The sequence below is a fragment of the Cyrtonyx montezumae genome, unplaced genomic scaffold (genome assembly GCF_038088225.1).
Source record: "Cyrtonyx montezumae isolate F1298 unplaced genomic scaffold, pur_monq_1.0 scaffold_8, whole genome shotgun sequence".
Classification (NCBI taxonomy): domain Eukaryota; kingdom Metazoa; phylum Chordata; class Aves; order Galliformes; family Odontophoridae; genus Cyrtonyx; species Cyrtonyx montezumae.
Window position 1 is genome coordinate 109183130 of NW_027072089.1, and position 20397 is coordinate 109203526.

The window sequence follows — 20397 nt, forward strand, 5'->3', positions numbered from 1 at the left end:
TGGGAAAAGTGGGACAGGTCAGAAGGAAATACTTCACATCATTATTGACACCCGGAACAGCTTTGAATGCCTAAAACTTCCTCATATCCAAAATCAAAATCATGTTCCTCTATGTCTTCATTACAGAGCAATCTGACAGACCTATGACACTAAAAAAGTTTGTTAGGATGGCTTCTGTGAAGATAATACATAACTCTACACTTCTTGAGTTCTGAAGAGTATTTTGGACTTGAACTGGATTGGATATCTTGTGTTTTGCTAAAATGGGACTGAGGTAGCTGCTTCTAAGAGGCAGAGACAAAGTGAACAACTGCCAACAAGCCTTCAGAAACAAGCTGACTAAAGAACTAAGCGCATCTCATCCCCTATCCACCAGGTCACGTACTGTCACTGAACAAGCAAGAGCCAGGGTACCCTCCTTGTCTACTATGAACGTGCATGAAAACCTTACCAGTGTTATAGGTTATAAATGTCTGTTAATTCCATTCACTCTTTTCTACACCAGCCAATGGCAAAGCGTGCACTATTAGAGACCTGCTTCTATAGTAATGGCGAGACACAAAATATAAGATGCTAAACTACAAAAATCGTTTTGGAGTTGGTTCTCTTTGTAGCTCCTGAGCCAAATGTTGCTCTCTGTTACACCCACAGAATGACTATTAAATTCAGTGAGATGAAAATAGAGTATAGAGCAGAAAATGCAGAGAATATTGACTTGGTAAATCTGAGATAATTTTAAGGAAGAATAATGGATACCATAAGTGACTTGATTTGGAGAGGCACTTTTGTCTCCACTCTTACCTGAAAAGATTGCCAGGAGATTCACACTTAGTGAGACACTGGATTCATATCTAAAATACACTAAATAAGGTATCAGTTTCCTAAAAAGCAGAACTGAAGCAAGATGCTTCATTCTGAATTATATTCTTCTGATGCATTTATTTCTCCATTTTAGCGCTTCTCTGTGCAAAATCAAAACCTAAATATTTAGCTGTACTACTTTCCATGACACTTTGTTTACGATTCCTTTCTGCTCTCACTTGTCCATCCATAAATACATTTTCTTTCCTTCTTCTGAGCCAGCTATATAACTACTTACTGCATATTTCATCTCATAGTTTCAGCACTTATAGCCCCTAAGTATTCAATCAAATCCTTTCATTGACACTTGTTCACTGGTATTTATTGCTTTTATTTCAAGCTATGGTTCTCTTGCTTGCAGGCATTCAGCAATGTTCTCATTAATGACCAACTTCCTAGCCCCTTTTTCTCTGGACACATTATGACTGGAATCTGCAAAATGTTAATGTTTGTTTTATACTTAGGAGGAGCACGTTTAACACTGCTCTAAAATTTGGAGCAATTTGATCCCTTAATAAAGACATGTTGAGGAGTTCCTGTGTCTTGGTTGACCTGTTTGTTTTTCCTGCAGCACTGTCTGGGAAGTTGAAGCTGTTGTGTTGTTTCTTTTCTTTGGTAGGTAGTTTGTTGCCTTCTTCACTGGCAGGCTCATGTGGCAAGCTGTCATGTTTCAGCTGCAGGTACCTGATAGAGTTCACATGCACACTTACTGAAAGACTGTTCTAGCCCTTATGTTTTCATGTACGCAACCATTTTCCATAAGCTCATGCTCTGTACAACTGTTTTTCAGCTAACAAGCACCAGAGGCTGGTCAGCAGTCATCCTATCTGCCGCCCTCTGCTCTGAACTTATGTTGTGGTCATGGAGCAGTGAGTCAGAGCAGGAGCTTTGGTCCTCACTGGGGCATCAAGCTCTGGTTGCTCCCACTACACACAGGGTTGGAAGGAGGATGAGCTCTCCTTTCACCATCCCCACCCTGGCCAGGGAAGTTTGCTCAGGGACCATTTCTACCTGCCTTATAGGCCTTTTCTCTGCCATACAGGAGGAAGAGCATTAATACACTCGATGATCATTCCTATTAGGTTGTGAATTGCATTTTATCTTAAAAAGGAAACACACTCCAGTCACCATGCAAATAGCTCAGCAACATTGCACTCTACAATTCAAGTACAACTGTGCTACCCTCAGTATCAGTCCTGACTTGACTCCATGAGGAATAATTCCACTTCCACATGAATTAAAAATTACAGTAAACTTCAGCCATAGCATTAGGAATTCAGTCATATATTTTGCCTTCAGATTTCTGAGAACACATCGAGGAAAGAATAAAGAAATAAAAATATTAGACGTTGCCTTTTGACTTGACTGGTAACACAATAAAGCAGCATCGTAAACTGAATCATGGAAGTCTGCAGACTTCATTGCTCCCTTTGCTGGTATTACTTCATGGATATTGGAGCCCTTAGGGAAACTGGAATATGAATAAAGATTTTTATTTTTTTTTTAAATCAGCCGTTTTTTCTTGGTTCTGTTTCTAAAAATAATGCAGGTTTTTTTTCTCTTTCTTTAAAAAAAAACCAACAAAAAACAGAAGGTTTGGTTTATAACACAAACAAAATTGTTACATTCTGAATGGGTTGTAAGTACCTGATTCTTTGCCTTTTTACTCATCCCTGCTAAAAAAAAAAAAATCTGCAAATCCATTTGCTAACCAGCTGCACCTCTGTACTGAACAGATAACAACCTGTGCAAGCCAGGCTTTGCTGTGAATCGGTGCTGATAGGCCTGAATCTCATAGCTTTTTTTAAATGCTAATGACAAGAAACATTTCCTAAGCCAAAACGCTCTTGTAGATCTGTCTACTTCTATTATGACTGATATTTGCTTGTAAGTACATAGAACACTTGTTCACTGTGCCTTATCTGCTATGGTGCAGCATGCTGACCTACATACCATTCAGCACAATATGATGCACAAACATCTTCTATATAATTTTTCATTTTCGACTTAAAAACAGTAGAGGCAAAATAGGATTGCTGCAAATCTAACAAAGAGATGGCATTATTTCTAAATAAAAATGTGCATTTTTCCAAAGAATTTATTTGTCTAGCAGCATGAAGTTCATACATAGCAATGCTTAAAAAGGGTGTTGAATTGCGATTAGGAAGGAAGGACTTAGGAAGAAGAACAAACCACATCTTTTCTACTTACATAGAATAATTAAACTAACTTATTTCTCATCACAATTAAAAGTTCAGGCTTTCTGAACCATGTTTTCACTATGTCACTAAATGCTGCTGATATAAGAATGCTGAAATAAGTGTGATAATAACAATAAAGAATGATGGATAGAAAAGGATACAGTAGCTAAGGGAACAGAAATGATAGTCTATTACCTGCCATTGTCAAGCTAAACAAAACTATAGTATTTATGATTTTTGCTGTGATGCCTGCTATGTTCTATAAGCCCAGCTTTTATGATGATACTTGTCTACTGAATGAAATAATTAATATGTCAGTTTTTATTGTAAATAAATATATGTGTATCCAGCGGCCAGACATTATTCATATTGAGTAACAGAAGCACAGCCACATATATATCAAAAGCTTGTAAAGGAAAATGTACTTTAAGAGCTACATTTAAGAGCAAAACAGAAAGTCTTCATCAATTCAGAACCTTCCTAACCAACTTATATTCTGAAATGTTAAAGAAGGGTAGCAAAAAAAAGTCTTCTGGAACAATAGAAAAAGAAGCAATGCCTTGCCTTAGCTGGATTCATCTGTCCTAATTCTAAAATATGTAAAACTATAAATGACTTCTACATAGAAAAAATGTGTTAATAAACCTAAAATAAAGACATTTTTATAATAATCTGTTTTATACATGCACCAAAGTGAGATATATTTATTGCCCTGTTATTACCCCTAGATGGGAAAGAATAAACAGTATACAAATTAGAGGAAGCATGAATGTTCAGTCCTGTAAGAATTTTAAATAAATGACACAACATGTATGTACTGTTTGTTAGTTTTCTAAGAAAATATTAATTTTCATATCCATAGACATTGCGAATTTTTTTCTTTCAAGTGAAATGTGATGGAGACATCAGCTTGAGGTTTTAAACTGCAAAATGAAAACAATTTGGGGACCAAATCAAATTCCAGTGAGATGAGAAGTATTTCCACTGACAGTAGGAAGCCCCCAGTCAGCCTGGTGGCTCTTTCATCTCAGGTTTGTCTTTCATTGTATTTTAGAACCAGTGAATGTTAGAACAAAGCCAGATATTTAGTATGTGTTAGTGGTTGGGGTTCTGTTTTATTCTAAAAAGATAGGCTTATCTGTAGAACAACAGTGTCTGAATTGTAAGGACTGAATGATATTTTCTGTATTTCACTAATTATCTTCATGTACATTCTCTGAAGACACCATCTCTCAGACGAGCCACTGACTTCACTTCTACTAAAGCGGCAAACAATATCTTAACTCACATTGCTTATGTATCATTAATGATGATAACATCTTTAAAATCCTCAAGTAGTTCGATGAGCCTAGTAGCTACGAAAAGTTTGCAGTGATGTGGTTTCCAGAAATAGATTGTCATAGACATTGATACATCTTCTGTTATCACCATGATACCCGTGCTGCATTCAGCATATAAAATCTGTAAGGTGGATTTTTCACTCATGTATCAGAAGAGTTTTCCAGATTCATTTTGTGATTTTTCAGTATCTGTAACAAAAACTTTGAGCCAGATCTGCAATTCTTAGAATCATTGAACCATAAATTAAGGTTGGAAAATGCCTCTAAGGTTATCACTCAACCATCTCCTTACCACAACATTGCCTATTAAACCATGTCCCTAAGTACCACATCTACACTGTTCTTGAAAATCTCCAGGAATGGTGACTCCATCACCTTTGTGGGCAACCTGTTCCAATGCATCACCACTCGTCTGGAGAAGTTTTTTTTAATCACTTATATAGCCATTGTGCTCAGCCATTATAAGCCCTGTGATGTTAATCAAAGCACAGAGCAGAGATCAGGCATAATGATGCCGCACATGCTCTTCATTGAAACCACAAGCTATCAGCCTAACTCTGAACAAGATTCAGAAAATTCACCATGCTCAAGAAGAGCCAAGTTCAGAAGGTCTAACAGATCAGGTTCCAAATGATTTAAGTTGTTGTCCAACCCAACACCCAAGGAGAGCGTGGACATAACCTGACATGGAGTGCTCAGTGTAATATCCTGGCTAGAGTGTTTCCACTCATACATACCTACAATCCTACCCTGTGATGTCATGTGTGTGCCTAAACAATATTTCAATATGGTCTGTGAAAACATCTGACTCTGCAGTCATTAAGGCAACTTACAAGATCAAGAACAATATAAATTATTAAGACTGCAGTCTGTATCTTATTATATTATCCCAGATGGCTGGGTCCTGGTACTTTGCACATGAGCACAATGAGGTTTGCCTTGATTTTAATTTTTTATTTCCAGAAGGAATAACAGATAAATTCTATAAGATACATATTGCTGAAGTTCTTTCTCATGGAGAATTTACTGGTGCCTTTTAAACACACACATCTGAAATCGAGGCTATAGAAATACACTTTTTACAGAAGACCATGACTTGTAAGGGTTACATGCCTTGTTCAAAGTCTAATGGGAAATCTGTGAAGGAGTAATAGAATAAATTTCAAATATTTTCTCTCTTATCTTTATTGAGACTGGTATGTAATACAGATTACTCTGTTTCAACTGTAACACTTGTAAAAAATTTTGCACTGTCCCAAAATTTGTAAAGGACTTGTTTCTTACCCCTCTCACATGGGTATATGCAAGAAAATGCTGCAATTCCAAATGCCAAATGCCAAATCTTTTCCATTAGAGCACTTGTCATTGTCCAAATAAACCAAGTCTTCTAACAAAACACTGGAAACATAGCTAGAGTCTGCATATTAATTAGCCTTCCTGACCTGAATAGACTATTACCTAGGGCCCTGGCCTTCATTTCCTGAGCACCCTAAACTCCACTGCAATGAATAAAATGAAAGGCAAGACCCTTATTTTGGAATTACATTGATGAAAATATTGCTCTTCCCTATGAGATGAGATTTCTGAAAATGCCATGGAGAGTTTATGCTTCTGCATGAAAAACTGAATTGTTTTGTTCAAGATGAGGACTTCTGTCCCTGTAAATGACTGTCACTCCATGCTTAAACAATCTTTTGTGCTTTCAGAAAAATACTGAAAGTATGGATGGGGCTCCTATACTTTTGACCAAATATATGTATAACTTAAAACAGTTTTCTATTTTAATAAAAGAAAATGAGGTAATATGGTAAAAATATCTTTCTTTGATCCTAGAAGTATTTTATTACAAGGTTTGCAAGCCAAGTGGAATGAAAAATTTTTAAATAAAAAATTAATGGTAAAAAGCAAAGCTGGGAGCTAGCTAGATTTAAAAAACCTTGCTTTTTTTTTTTTTAATTCAGATTCTGAAAAAGTATTTTTGTTTTAAAAAAAACGTAATCCCCCTTTCAACTAATTCCAGACACAATTTTACAGGTAGGCTTTGTGAATCATTATATTCAGCTTTGAAGATGCACCAAAACATAAACTATTACAATTATCATATACTCTAAAAGCCTTTTTGGAATCTAACTTTATTAATGATTTCAAAAAGGAGGTAAATTCACACATAGTGTTTAACTGGGAAACACAAGGAACAGAGAAAGTCATTGTGACTGAAAAGGAAAGAAATATCTCAAGTTTTAGTTTAGAAAAAAAAAAAAGAAAGAAAAGAAAATGAAGTTAACAACTCTTGTTAATAATTATTTGAAACTTTGCCTCTCAGAAATGTGCTTTGTCTGTAACATGCTGTTTCCACACATACTTTGTTATGTAAGTAAAATGAACATCTGGAAAAAATTCTGTCCTTCCAGAATTATACAGATGCACCAGGCATTAAACACTAAACATCCCCTTCCTGCCCTGAGAGTGCACTGAACAAGACAGTGAGTGCAGAGGCAAAAGGTTAGGCAATGCTTGACTGAATTGAGTTAGATATCAAAAGAGAAAAAAAGATTATTTAAAAAAAAAATTAAAAAAACCATTTAATATTATAGGAGTAACTAATAGGGAAAGATAGTATCTTAGGGGGGAATTCAGAAAGGCCTATAATGGTCTAAGGCATGAACGCAGTAGGCTGTAAAAGAGTTAAAAATGGAATGCGCATATGCAAGATGCTGGCTTAAATAAAAGCTAAGCAAGTAAGAAGAGGATGTGTAAACATTCAAAAGGTGACAGAGGCCACATAGACTATGAAGTCTTCCATAAGTAGCTGTGCAAAGCCTATCTTCTGTGATATTTTTAATGAGACTCTCTGCAAATCTAGAACATGCTCTCCTGAGAATAACTTAATTTTACAAGGAAGCAAATTAACAGACCAGCAAGGTCTCTTTCACTCCTTATTTATGTGATAAATCCATTGTAAAAACACATATTTAAAAAGTATACCATTCTACAATGTACAGGAGAGGTCCTGCTTGGGAAGATGCTGAGCAGCTGTTTGGAGGGCACAGGTACCCCATGCTTACAACAGCATCATGCCAAGTCAATGGCTAGCTCAAATTTACAAAAAGAAGGAAAAAAAGTCAAATTAAGTAGAGTATCTGCCACTATGCCATGAACAGAAGTCCATTAAAACTATGAGTACATTTGCCTTCAAACGGATGGATGTCATTATGCATGCAAAAGTGCCCGAAAATAAAAAGGCAGAGTGACTGCATTTCGAGGAAACAGTTGAGTGGCAGCAACCATTACCTTAGCAATTGCAGCACATGGTCTCTGTGCAGTCTGAAATGAGGACATTTCCCTGTGCTACGTGATTTACTTTGAGTATGCTGTAATCTTTTTTTTCCTCAGGTAAAATGTCAGTGAAAAGTGTCCCCAATGTTTTCCCTAATCTTGTCAGGAGCCACTTTGTTTCCACCAGCAAAACCCTTGTGCTACATTGTGCTGCACAAAAACTATCCCGAAAGGAGCTGGTATGGTACGAGAAGCTCATGCCAAGCAAGGTTAGCACTAGACTGCTGCAGCGCAAAGAACAAATCCAAATCAGCCTTTCCATAGTCTGAGCAATGATGTGTGCTAACTTAGGGCCAGTATGCAGGCTGCAGTGTCTCTCTATTGCACTGGGAAGGCACCATAGAGAAGTAGGTCTTCTGAGTGTAACTGAATAAGGATGGTAGGATTTGGCCCTTAGCTTAGGTGACAGAGAGAGGTTATCCGAAATTTAGAATCTTTTTTCTACCTAAGTAATCTTGGCCGTGAACAAATGGATAGACAGACAGCTAGCAAGATTTTTTAAGATAATGCCTAATGTTCAGTCTTGAGTTAAACTAAATATATATTATTTATTCCTATGACTTGATCATATTTCTATGTATTTCACAGAATTACAGAATTGTAGGGGTTAGAAGGGATCTCCAGAGATCACCTGGTCCAAGCCCCCTCCCAAAGCAGGCTCCCTAGACCAGGTTGCACAGGTCTCCCTAGACCAGGGTGTCCAGGAGAGTCTTGAATATCTCCAGAGAAGGAGACTCCACAACCTCTATGAGCAGCCTGTGCCAGTGTTCCATAGCTCTTATTGTGAAGTTCTTTGCACATTTGTGCAGAACTACCTAAGCTTCAGTTTGTGGTCGCTTCCCCTCGTCTTATCACCATGCATCACTGAGAAGAGCCCAGCCTCATCCCTTTGCCTCCCACAACTTAGATATTTATAGACATGGCTCAGATCCCCTCTGACTCTTCTTTTCTCAAGGTTGTATTTATTATACCATTCATAATTTCTAGACTGTAAAAACTGGTCGATGTCATGACAAAATTTAAATACAGAAGACTAAGTTCTTTCATTTGAACGCAAAAAGTATGAAGTAGTAGATCTGAACTGAGATCAAAGGTAAAGGAAAATGCTGTCTCTGTACAGTTAAGAGGCTTTTACCCCATTTGCGTACTAAACTTCATTGCAATTAAAGGGAGACAAACACTAAGTGGCCCTTCTGCATCTATCTGCTGAAGCATGGTTGGCATGGATTCAAGGCAAGTCTGCATGCCTGCAGCCCAGTCAAACATCAGCATATACCCTGGATTCCCATCTTTCCCATAGAAATCCCCTGGTCCTTGGGCTACAGTACAGTGGCACAACCTCCTTATTCAGTGTCTGTACCCTTGTTTATATTATTCACTGGTTAATTTTCCTTTCTTCAGCCTTTAAGCAAGGCTTTTGGTATGGGGAACTAATGGGACATCTTTAGTAAGTGTGTTAACTATGTTTCCAAATATAATTTCAAGATATAGCATTAATTCTTATTTTCAAGGATGTAGGGAACCATATGCTTCAGAGGATTCCAGAACTGCTTTGAAATGAAGGTAGTGATGAGTTTTATTTTCACAGAGCTTCTGAGTTAGAAGAATAACGTGGACAAATAGGTATTGCAACAACCATTGGTGACAGGCACATTCCCAAGTCAGAGTTTTTGTTGGTCAAAATCCCCATCCAGTTTGCAAAAAGAAGCTTTCTCATTAAAATAATAAAAGGTAAAGTCCAAGAAGACAAATCTGTCAAGTATAACAACCCACATGCGAAAGTCAGAGGTATATCTGCAGATCAGTAAATCAAAAGCTGTATTTTAAATGTCCATCTTGATGCTCTGTTCCTGAATAGAATGAAAATAGCAAGACGAAGAGAGTCTAAAAAGGACTATAAGCTGATCTATTGATGCAACAGCATGATATCAATTTATACACGAGTCTATTTAGTGCAAATTTGCAGTAGGCCTATAATGTCATTGTAAAATCCTAGCAATATCTGACCCTTTCTGAAAGGCATAGTACATGTACAGAAACAAAAATAAAGAGAACATCTATATGTTCCATCCTGGACATTTTCACAACTGTGATTTTCCATCAGTAATTTTCCACCAGCTAGCAAAGAGGAAGGTCATTTGGGGAAAGACAAATGAATTGTGTGGTGTACCTTAGCAGATCAGTGTATTCTATTAGCACTCTTTATTTCATATCACCAGTTTTACAGTTAACAACGTAAGCATAAAAGTCATGTTAGCACATTATCAGTAGCTTGCCAGTTCATGTATTTAATTTTAGGTGCTTATCACCACATAGACCAAGAGCAATTTTCTGTGTTCAAGAATCGAGCTTTCTCTTGAATGCCATTCAGACAAAACTAGACAACTTAGCATTTCAGAGGTTTGCACTACCTCATCTAAACTCTATCTACCTAATTTTTCATTCTTTCTACCCTCCTAATGTAGGTGACCAACATAGCAGGCTGAATGAGATGGACCATGCAAAGGCCAGTTGTTCTGGCACGCAGATCCCAGCTTTGAATTGCATGGTGAGAAAATCTTTTCCATGAGTCAGTGCCATCTTCCTGGGCAGTTGAGGCTGGGCTGCAGCTGGAGGAGGTCAAAGCCCAGTGGGAGGCAAGTCTGGGAGGACTGTGGCTATGAGCAATGCCAACATCCCCTTCATTGGAGAGCCTTCCAGGGCCACATGAAGGACACCTGCAGGCAAAGAATGGGGGCACTTAATCTTTGCTGTTGCTGTGGCATCCTCTGGTTTCATCACTGCTGCAGTGAGCAGTCAGGGTTGAGCCTGATCCCTGGACCCTCCACTCAAGAACATTTATCATTCCAGTCCACAGAGAAACTTGTACCTCTTAGAATCAGCTAAGGCACCAGAGCTAACTTTGGGCTAAATGTGCGAAATCTGTATAGGAAAAAAGGTAACTGAAGTCATGGCAACATGCCTTTTTAAGGACATACTGCAAATCTGAATGGGTACATAAAGGTTGAAGTTAAGAGCCACGAAGTTTTATTGCTAGCAGGCACAAGCTTCACGTTATCAAAAGTGTTAAAGAAGAATTGTGTTCCCATAAAATGTGCAGCCAAGCAGCCTGCACAGCAGAAATTACCCATGCAGATGCTGGACAGAAGTTTATCTATGGCCTCACTGACACAACAGGGCCTTTTGCTTTATAAGGACATTTTTTGTTTCTGTGCACAGATTGTAGCTGGACTCTGAGAAAAGGAAAGGTTTACTAAAGAAACAATTATATCAAAGCAAACATAAATTCAGACACTATTTCACATTTACCAGGAAACTAAAGAGTATACATGAAACCAACTAGTTTATTTGGTTATGTGCTCATCCATGCAAACACTATAAATTTGATACCTCAGTTAGGCAAACAAGAAGCATCAGAAGAGCAAATTCAACACTAATCCTAGCTGGGAGAAAGCAGAGTTCAAGATGATTGCATAATATAAATCCCCACTATAGTGGAAGGCAGGATTTCAGCCTTCCCTGTACTTGGAGGCACAGGAAGGGGAGGAAAGAATCATATTTTGAAATAAAATTAATTGAGAATGATGTTCACCACACCTCGAGATCTGAGTGTGTGCTCTGGGTGGGCAAGTATGGAGACAGGAGCTCTGCATGCTGTTAAAGCAGTGTACAAGAAGCCAAAGGGAAGCAAGTCTGGACACAAGTTTACATATGGGTGAAAGCATGCACATACACGGTTTCTATCAAACCGAGGGCAGTGACACTGACTCTGTTCATACAAATACATGGGACAGGCTCTGTGCACTGGTGCAAAGTGAATATCGCTGCTTCTCGAGTTTAGTGTGCCGAGAAGGCTGGGTATCAAAATACATTTCATTTTTGACTGCTGCTCTAAAGACTGTGAAGTGTGAAATAAGAAACTTGTTTATTCTTTCATCCTCTTTGTTCTTTGTTCCTCAGTATACCTGCAGCACTTTCCCCACCTTGACCATCCCTGCTCTCTCCTTCTCACAAACAATTGCACAGCTGAGTCGTTATGTTTTGATAGTAATCCCAGTTTCTAAATTTGAGATCCATCTAGAAAAGAACAACATTCCCTTTTTGTAACAGTATATCACATCTCATCCCCCACTTTCAACACAGTATCCCTGCATGTTCCCACTACCCATCTGATGAGGAGAGGAGTAGGTAACTTCCTGCTGAAGACAACAGCTCTTCTGCGCCTGTTTACACAGTGACCCAAAGCAAACTTTTTCCAGAGAGCTTCTCAGAGGAGAAGTCTGGAGTCCCGACATCATGCAGCTCTCTCCTCACACTGGAACTGTCAGCTACAATCAAAGCATCCACGCATGGTATTTCCAGTGGAAAAAAAAAAAAGTACACAGATGTATAGTTTGCATTTATGTACTGTAGGGACACCCTTGAATCGTGTTAAAAAATGTCAGTCAAGACATCTGGTCAGCTGTCCTAATCCATATTGGGGTTTTTAGACTACTGTTATGCCCCAATATGCTTTGAACATTGCCAATATGCTTTCTCTGCAGTAGCAGCAGTGTGTCCCCTTTGGTTTCACAGCCCGTCCCCAGCATTGTTTTTTATAGTGTCACGTACTGAGCAAAATGAAAAACCACATACTGTATCTCGTGTGTCTGGCTAATGAAACTGGTAGGACAAACCTTGTGTGATTAGGAACAGGGACGGATTGGCTTAGGTCTAGTTCATCTTACGGACTGCAAAAAGAATCAGCTGTCACTTGTGCCATGCAGCAGATGGACAGTTTGCATCCGATTTACATGCAGGCGCCAAAGCCTTTAGAAGCTTTGGCAGCCCACTTGCCATCAGGCAGCAGACTTTGATGTCCTGCAGATGGTTACAGCAGCCATCTTGCTCTCGCGTTGCGTGGCGCTGTCGTGCCTCCTTGCCGACTCCGGCCGGCTCTGTCTCGGTGCCTTTGGAGCTGCTTGGCTGTGCGAAGCTACCCAAGGCTTGGGGACCCTTTGGCTGCCACCTGGGCATGGCTGTATTTTCATTTCAATGCAGAGCTCTGCTGTGTTTTCACTTTTATGGCAACTGCACGCTCGCACCCACATTAAAACCTCTTAACTGTGCCCACTGCAAGCTGTCCCTTTGCTCCCTCCGCCACGCTTTGCTTCATTTCATATTCCCCACCTAGAACCCCAACAAATCCACCGCCCCCCCACTCCCTCAGATTATAATAGCATAATTGCAGAATGATCACTGATCCAATTTCCGTACGAATTCAGCTCACCAATGCAGCTTTGCCATAGCGTGGTTCAACCCGTCCTAGGTAATGACACGGAACAAAGAGTTTTCTTCATGGTGGTCAGGCTAATCTTGCTCCATGAATAGCCCAGAGTAATCTGTCAGCAGTGGAAAGCTGTGGCTGGAGGTCTTCCAAAATCAGCTCTTTCGCATTTGGTAGGAGCAGTTAGGAATTCTGACTGGCACTATTAGTCAGGAGCCGTGTCACTGCGCTACAGAAGGGACTGCAGTTGTCCCCACTAGGTAGGATCAGCCCAGAATATCCTCCCATCCTTTTACATCCCTTGGGTGTTATTGGAAGTTCAGTAAAGAGTCTCTGATGAGGCTTTAAGAACCAACCTAGAGGAGGCAAATTCAATCATGTGTGATTTTCAGGCAGTTGGAAATAACAGAAAAAAATCAGGAAGGGCAGGGGAGTGGAATATACATCTATATCTATACACACACACATATAACTTGTCAATTAATGCAGACTGGTTACAGCCAGCAAACAAGGAGAAAAAAATAAACAGTTAATTAGGGCTTTTTGAATCATTGTTATATATACAGTGCATCATTTGCAGGTGCTACAAAAGTGAAAAATAACAATTATAATTACTAGTATTCAAAGATTCATATTTTCCCCCATGTAATTGATTTAGGATTATCAGTTTTCTTGTAGTTATACAAAAGGCCTGTCAAGGTGTTTCCACACGTGTTTGGCTCATGCATGTTCCAAAAACAAGTCAAAATGCCATTGTATTTTACACAGCGCAGTTAAAGGGGCTCTAAAAAATAGGCCAGGTTTTACCTGGATTGTTATCTAGGTTAAATTATCCTACATATGCTTAATTTTTTTTCTTGTTCATCCTTCCTTTATCTTTTTTTTCCCTCCCTCTTTCTTTTTGTTAAAATACATCTGTGTTTGTTGACTGCCCCAGATTATATCTAAGTGAGGAGTGGGAGTACTTGCACCTGGTACAGTATATGTAGCTTAACAATACATATCATTACATTATTTACAGCTCATTTTATGTTATTCAATAGTAAACTGCATATTAACCCTTCAAGAACTGGATGACGCTGCTCAGGGAGGCAGAGGAGATCTGCACTTTCCATGGCTGTGGTCTGTAGCTTCATTTATAACATGGCAGCATGCTCATTACAACAGAGATCGCCACCAGAGCCAGCTAATTCCTCTCCCAGGAAATCTCCTCCATAATCATATTCCTTGCCACACCACACTTGTACTTCTGCTGATAATACAGGTAATAAAAGGGACACGGAACCGGAGTCAATTAATGAATTGTCTTTTTAACCTCCTTTATTGGAGTGCACCCTGCACCAAGGGAACCGAATGCTGTGTTGCTGACAGAAGGGCCCAAGTGATGCCATTTTGGGCTGTTTCAGCCCCATTTCTGGTTCTGAGAAGCATTCTGTCTGACTCAGCAGCCCCAGTGCCTGCAGTTCAGCCAGGAACCCAGAAGAAATATTTTCCCCACTGCCAAGGAAGGAAACATTGTCTCTAGCCAAAGGGCTGATGGGTTTAGGCATCACCTGCACTGCCCGCGCTTCTTGAGTCAGTAGAGAAGACCATAATACATGAGCTTCTATTGTGCTTGCATTTGTATTGCATTGTATTACATTTTACTTTGCTTTATTTTATTTTATTTTTTTCAGGAAAGAAAGACAGCAAAGCAAAGTTGCACAAAGGGAGGCAATATAGAAGAGGAAATGAAAATGTTAGGGGCATGTGTGATGGATGTCGGGAGGGGGAAGGTGGGTATCCAGTGCCCTGCAAAATATTTCCCTGTGTTTTAGCAATATTAGGGGTGGTTGCCGCATGCAGGGAAATGCACAAACTGGCCTTTCCTTGTTCCAGCAATTGGCTTGGCATACAGCACACGTCTCTGTCAAAACGTTGTAGATGCCATGCAGTGCTGAAATAATTTTTCTTGGATAGTAAGTGCAGAAGGAAGGGAATCCCGCATCACAACACTCCTATCCCTAACCTTTAAATACTCATCAATATCTCTGTTGCTGAATTAATCAGCCTCAAGATTATCGGTAATTTAGTTGCATTTTGTTGGTAATTAGCTTGATAAATTAGCATCTGCAATATAAAATTTGACATCTTATTGTTCCCTCAGTTTTATGGTACTTCTGAAAAAAAAATGCAGCTTACTTTTAAAATAATCATTTCTATTACAATAAAGGCAGATACAAAAACGAAAGTTTGACAAGCTTAGCAACAGACAGAAACAAGCTCCGCCGATATCCACTGGGCAAAATATCAAAGATAAATAGCTCATAATGCAAACTTCAAAAGTATGATTTAAAAAATAAAATTTGAATCCATTCACTATGGGCAGCTGCTTCTTGTGAGTAAAATAAAATAAATGTTCAATGAATTCATTTTCCACATTTTCTGCAGAGAGGCTGACAAATAAACTTTGAAACATGAGAGAATTGAGAATTGATAGCACATAAATGTATTTATTACAGCGAGTCCCTCAGAGCTATTTGAATTTTCTCAAATCAGGTAAAAAATTAAAGCTTTTTCTTCTTTTTCCTTCCAGGTCATATTGCTGAGCCTCGTGGAGACCTTCATGTACAGGACACTAATGTCTCTTTTTGTCTGAGGGACAATTTTCAAAAAGACTGGTGAAGCCTTTTCCCAAATAGCATTCCAAGGCAAACCCGTGCTTATGTCTCCCTCTTTATGTAAAGAACAAAAAGAGAAGGTGGGTGTCTTCCTCAGAAAACGTTTAAAATACAGCAATTTTGCAGTACAGATGTGGTATTATAAACTCAAAATTCCTCAGCATTTTGTTTCAGCCATTATTTCTATCGTAGAAAACTGTACTAATAGAAACATTCCTATTAGTCTGAATTTGAGATATTTCACACAATGTATATTACCTTTCTGCTGCCTGCAACCTTCTGCCAGGTTTTCTTTTCCCTTTTTTTTTTTAGGAGGTGCTTTGAGAGGAATATACCATGAGAACAATACACAGCTGCTGCCGTATAGAGATATCTAATTGTCAATATTGTGGAATTTCTACAGCTTATTACTTGCATTCAGTCTAATTCTGGGCAAATTGCCAGTCACTTCAGGGACATTCAAGTGAGCCATATTACACGTGGTACGGCATCACAGCTTTAAGATACCCGGCTGTTTTGCCTCTGGCCAGGGAATGTTTGTACCAATGCTACTGAGTGAAGGGGGGTAACTACAAATAAAATAAAATTTGTATTTTTTCAAGTGGGCTGCATTTCAAGCCCAGATGTTAGTAATGAAAGATTCAATTTAAGGATTTAAATTACAAATAAATAAAGTATGAAACAGATGTGATTTTTAAGGAAGTTCAAATTATCCAGGAAGAAAAATATCTCTGTGCATGACAAAGTAATAGGGATTGTCTTGAGAGTCTGTTGAAAACAATCTGCTGTGCTAGATACACCCTTAGGACAGGATTGGTTTGGAATGGGAAGGACTGGTGGAGCTTGTCATTAAACAAAAATTGTGTTTAATAAAACTTTATAACCGTGATTAATCCTATGAGGCCCTAAAGGAGTTTGCAGTTTCTGATAAACACATTTTCCTTGTTTGCAATGGTAATGATATTTTGAAGTGAATGGAATCTGAACAAAAAACTCTAAGGGTAAAAAAGGACTTGTCAGGTACCACCTATGAAGAAATCACAATGACACAAAAGAAAGAGGAGCCACCCACAAGGGAAACCTTAGATTATATGTTTGAAAGAAAAAAAAAGAGGATAGGTCATTGCAGGTCTGCCTTTAGAGTAGACTGATCACCACAGAAGAGCCTGTAAAAACACAGAAATTATCTGAGGGCATCTAGCACGCGAGGATTAGAAACCCACATGTTAGATGCAGGTGCTCATTTGCAAACGTGTATAGGGCTGGAGCGACAGCCATGAGCTTAAGTAATGTGTTTCCAGGGAGCAAGGAACATTTTCCAGTGTGGATGCTTTTCTGACCAGCACAAAGTCTCAGGACCGCATTGTTAAAAAGTCATAATTTGCAAGGAGAGCAGATAGGCAGTAGCTATTTTTGTTGATAAAGATTACAGATTTAATTCTGGAAAGTGCTAAGGAACATGCCCAGCTTTAAGTGGTGAGGGAAATACACCTCTTCACATGCTGCATGCACTTTGCCTGGGGAGGAATCCATGCTGTCTACACAGCCATGCAGATAATATTTAAGGGTTCTGTAAGGGATTAAAGAAATCCATGTGCCCAAATAGAACGTGGAAAAATTGTATCCTGCATTATGAAATTTCTGACATTTGCTATTCCTCCACTATAGTGCAGGATTGAAAGCTTACACAATGTGGGGCAAGTACATCAGGGCAGAATAGCTGTGGTAAATGCTGCCTCCTCTCTACCTGATTTTATCTTGAGAGGCCACCTGTAGGAAATTAAAAGATTTGTTTTTAGCTTGTACACTACTTATAAATTTTATATATGCTACTTACCATCCCTCGAATGAGTGATTCCACACCCTTTGTAAAAAAAAAAAAAAACTAAAAAAAAGGAAAGAAAGAAAAAAATGCACAGCTTTCACTGGTGTGAATACTCTAGCATTTCCAAGAACTGTCAGAAGCCCTTTCAGTTTGTCTTGATTTGGGACAAAGCCACATTCAGATGTGCTGTCTTCAGCTGGGAAGTGTTTGTTGTTTTGGTGGAGTTTTTTTTTTTTTTTTTTTTTTTGTAATGGGAAAGAATGAACATTTTCAAGATATGTTAAATCTGAAAGTTTTTAAATTAGTTTCTTTTTTTTTTTCTTCTCAGTTTATTTTTGTTTAAGACCTTTTGAGTACAGTTTCCTTTCCAGCCTATATCTGAGTTTAATATCAAAAGACATAGTGTTGCACAGCTCTGCCTACCTCCTACTTCTTTGTGATGAATTTTTCATTTCCTACATCATTCACAACTTCATGCTGTAATTTTGTATGGCCTGTATAGCACTGTATATATCTGGACCATAAAGGGAGACAAAATCAGGTTGAGCTTTCATGAAAATGCGTCCTATTAAAGTGCAAATTTCCTTGCACTACCATATCACCAGCAGCTTTCACAGGGAAAGAAAAGAGTGTCAATCCAGCATCCCCACTGGATGGGCTCTGATGACCTTAACAATCTACAGCTTCTGTGATTCCATAAAGATATGATGCCACAAGGCAAACCAAGGAAGACATTTTTCAGTCAATCTCAAAATATTTCAGGTAATTCTGTCATCCAACATCACATAAACAACATGAAAAGCATAAGAGTGTTATGAAGTGAAAAGAAAACTTACAGCATGAAGTTGAAACACTGTTATTTTCGAGATTAATAAGTGAATGGCTGAGGCTATGTTGGACAAGTTGTATAGATATGTTGGTTTCTTCACTCTCTGTAGAGAAAAATCTTTTGTTTGCAAAGCACAGAAGCAAAAAAATAAAATAAAAAAGAAGGAAAAAAAAAAACCAAAAAACTGTATTCCATTCTGTCAGCGTCCTCATTAAGTTGCCTTGGGAATGAGGAACCCTTAGCATTTCCTAGAAATGCTCCTGATCTAACAGAGTTCATCTCTGTAAACTATGTATATCTTTATCCTTTGTTTAGAAGGAAGTCTAACATATAAAATAATCAGGTAGCATTTGCCCTATCACGAACTATTTGTTAATGCTTCCATTTCAGCAAAGCACTGTAACAAAGACATTAGGGTCCCAAAACAGTGACAGCTTTTAGGCAATGTTCATATCCTTCTGGTGCTGAAATGACTCATGGCCCAGAGGAGATCTTGTGATGTGCTTAAGGATAAGTATACTTCTGTATGTTATGTATTTATTAGCCCTCCAATAATTTCATTTATTTATTTTCAAGTTACCTTAACATTATTGTTCTTGAAGTGACCAGTGTTGGACTGTATTTATTTTTCCTTCAGATTTTAAGGTAATCATTTGAAGATTTTTATTACAGTTAAATAAATTCCATACTGGCAGTATTACTTTACAATAAGCAAACAAGTAGAAAAACAATTTATCATTTTTTATATGGTTGCATCCACAACAGTGGCTCTGCTTTTTGTATTATTATTACAGCAGCAATTAAAAGTGCCAGGCAGGGACCAGTCCCCACTGCATTATGTGCTATTTAAATACGAAGTTTGGCCTCCCTAATAAGTTTACTGTCTCTCTTGCACAGTGCCAGGCCTTCTTGCCATCACAAACACACTGGGTTATTGCTGCATCATCTTCAAGGGTGGCCTGAGTTTGCTCCACCCAACAGGCTTGATGTGAGGACCAGGGATCCATGCACAGACTGAGGACAAATAGATCCACACACAGGGCTGTGGTGTGTGCAGGAGCCTGTGAGCCCCACCACATGGTTTCATGTTCATGGTTTTGACAGAGGAATGTCTGCTTCTCACTACCACTGAACCCTGAAGAAAGATGACGCTCCTTGCAGCACTTTACAATCCTTACCCAGAGACCTCGTCATGCAGTTAATGCATCATTTTCTATGCTCTTTTAAGTACAAGTGCACATCTGCAGAAATATTTCTAAAGCTATATGTAAAGTTTAATGTATAGTGCATAAATAACAGATGCACAAGTGCATCTTGAGATGAACAAATTCTGTGAACATATTCATAATTAGAGATTATAACACATTGCAGACTTCAGGAAAGATATTTTCTATGAGGAATTATAGGCATCAATGCATCACAGAGCGAGGGGCTGGATTTAGATCATGAATCTCTTTTTTCAATTTATAAAGCTGCCAAAGTTGACACAAGAGCAGGTAAATTAATTGATGGGCCTTGTGCTATAAAGGTTTAGGCTTAAAATATAAACCCGAATATGCCCCAGATTCTGCTGAGCCCTAGCAGTGCAGTAGGTTAACCTAGCAGAGAGATGAGAACAGTCCTCCCAGTCAGACCATTTTCTGGTGCGCTTCCCTGATTTCCCCACAGAAGAAGAGTTTGTCCATGGTCATCTGCAGCAGTGCATCCTGCTCCAGAGGAGAGGGAAACAACCCCAGGGAGTGGTTTGGGATTAGTTGGGCTAAATACTGCCCTGCCTGGACCTGCCTTGATGTCCCCTCACACAAGACCTGTACCCCATCTGTGGGTGCCTGGGCCGCTCTGCCTCCAAGCCTGACAGCTCTCATCGGCATGTCTAGAAAATGGAGCAGCTTGGTGGAGTTAAAACCTAGTCATATAGTTGCCTGTTATTTATTCCATATTTAATAATCCCTCCCCCATGACACACATTGGAGATATAGGAGATGCTCTCATAAACTTTTTAAGATAAACCCATTTCTCTCCCAGGAGGTTCTGCCTGACACAAGCCATTACTGAAGATTGACAGGAAAGTGTACTGGT

At 38.9% G+C, this 20397-nt stretch overlaps 1 protein-coding gene across 1 annotated transcript in view; it reads left to right on the plus strand.

Annotated features, from left to right (window-relative positions):
* The first annotated feature begins 1424 nt into the window (after positions 1 to 1424).
* TBC1D5 (TBC1 domain family member 5) overlaps positions 1425 to 20397 on the plus strand; it is a 370590-nt gene continuing 351617 nt past the window's right edge. The window contains exon 1 of the mRNA XM_065752695.1: positions 1425 to 1436. The gene's annotated coding sequence lies outside the window, so the exon portion shown is untranslated. The remainder of the gene's footprint in view (positions 1437 to 20397) is intronic.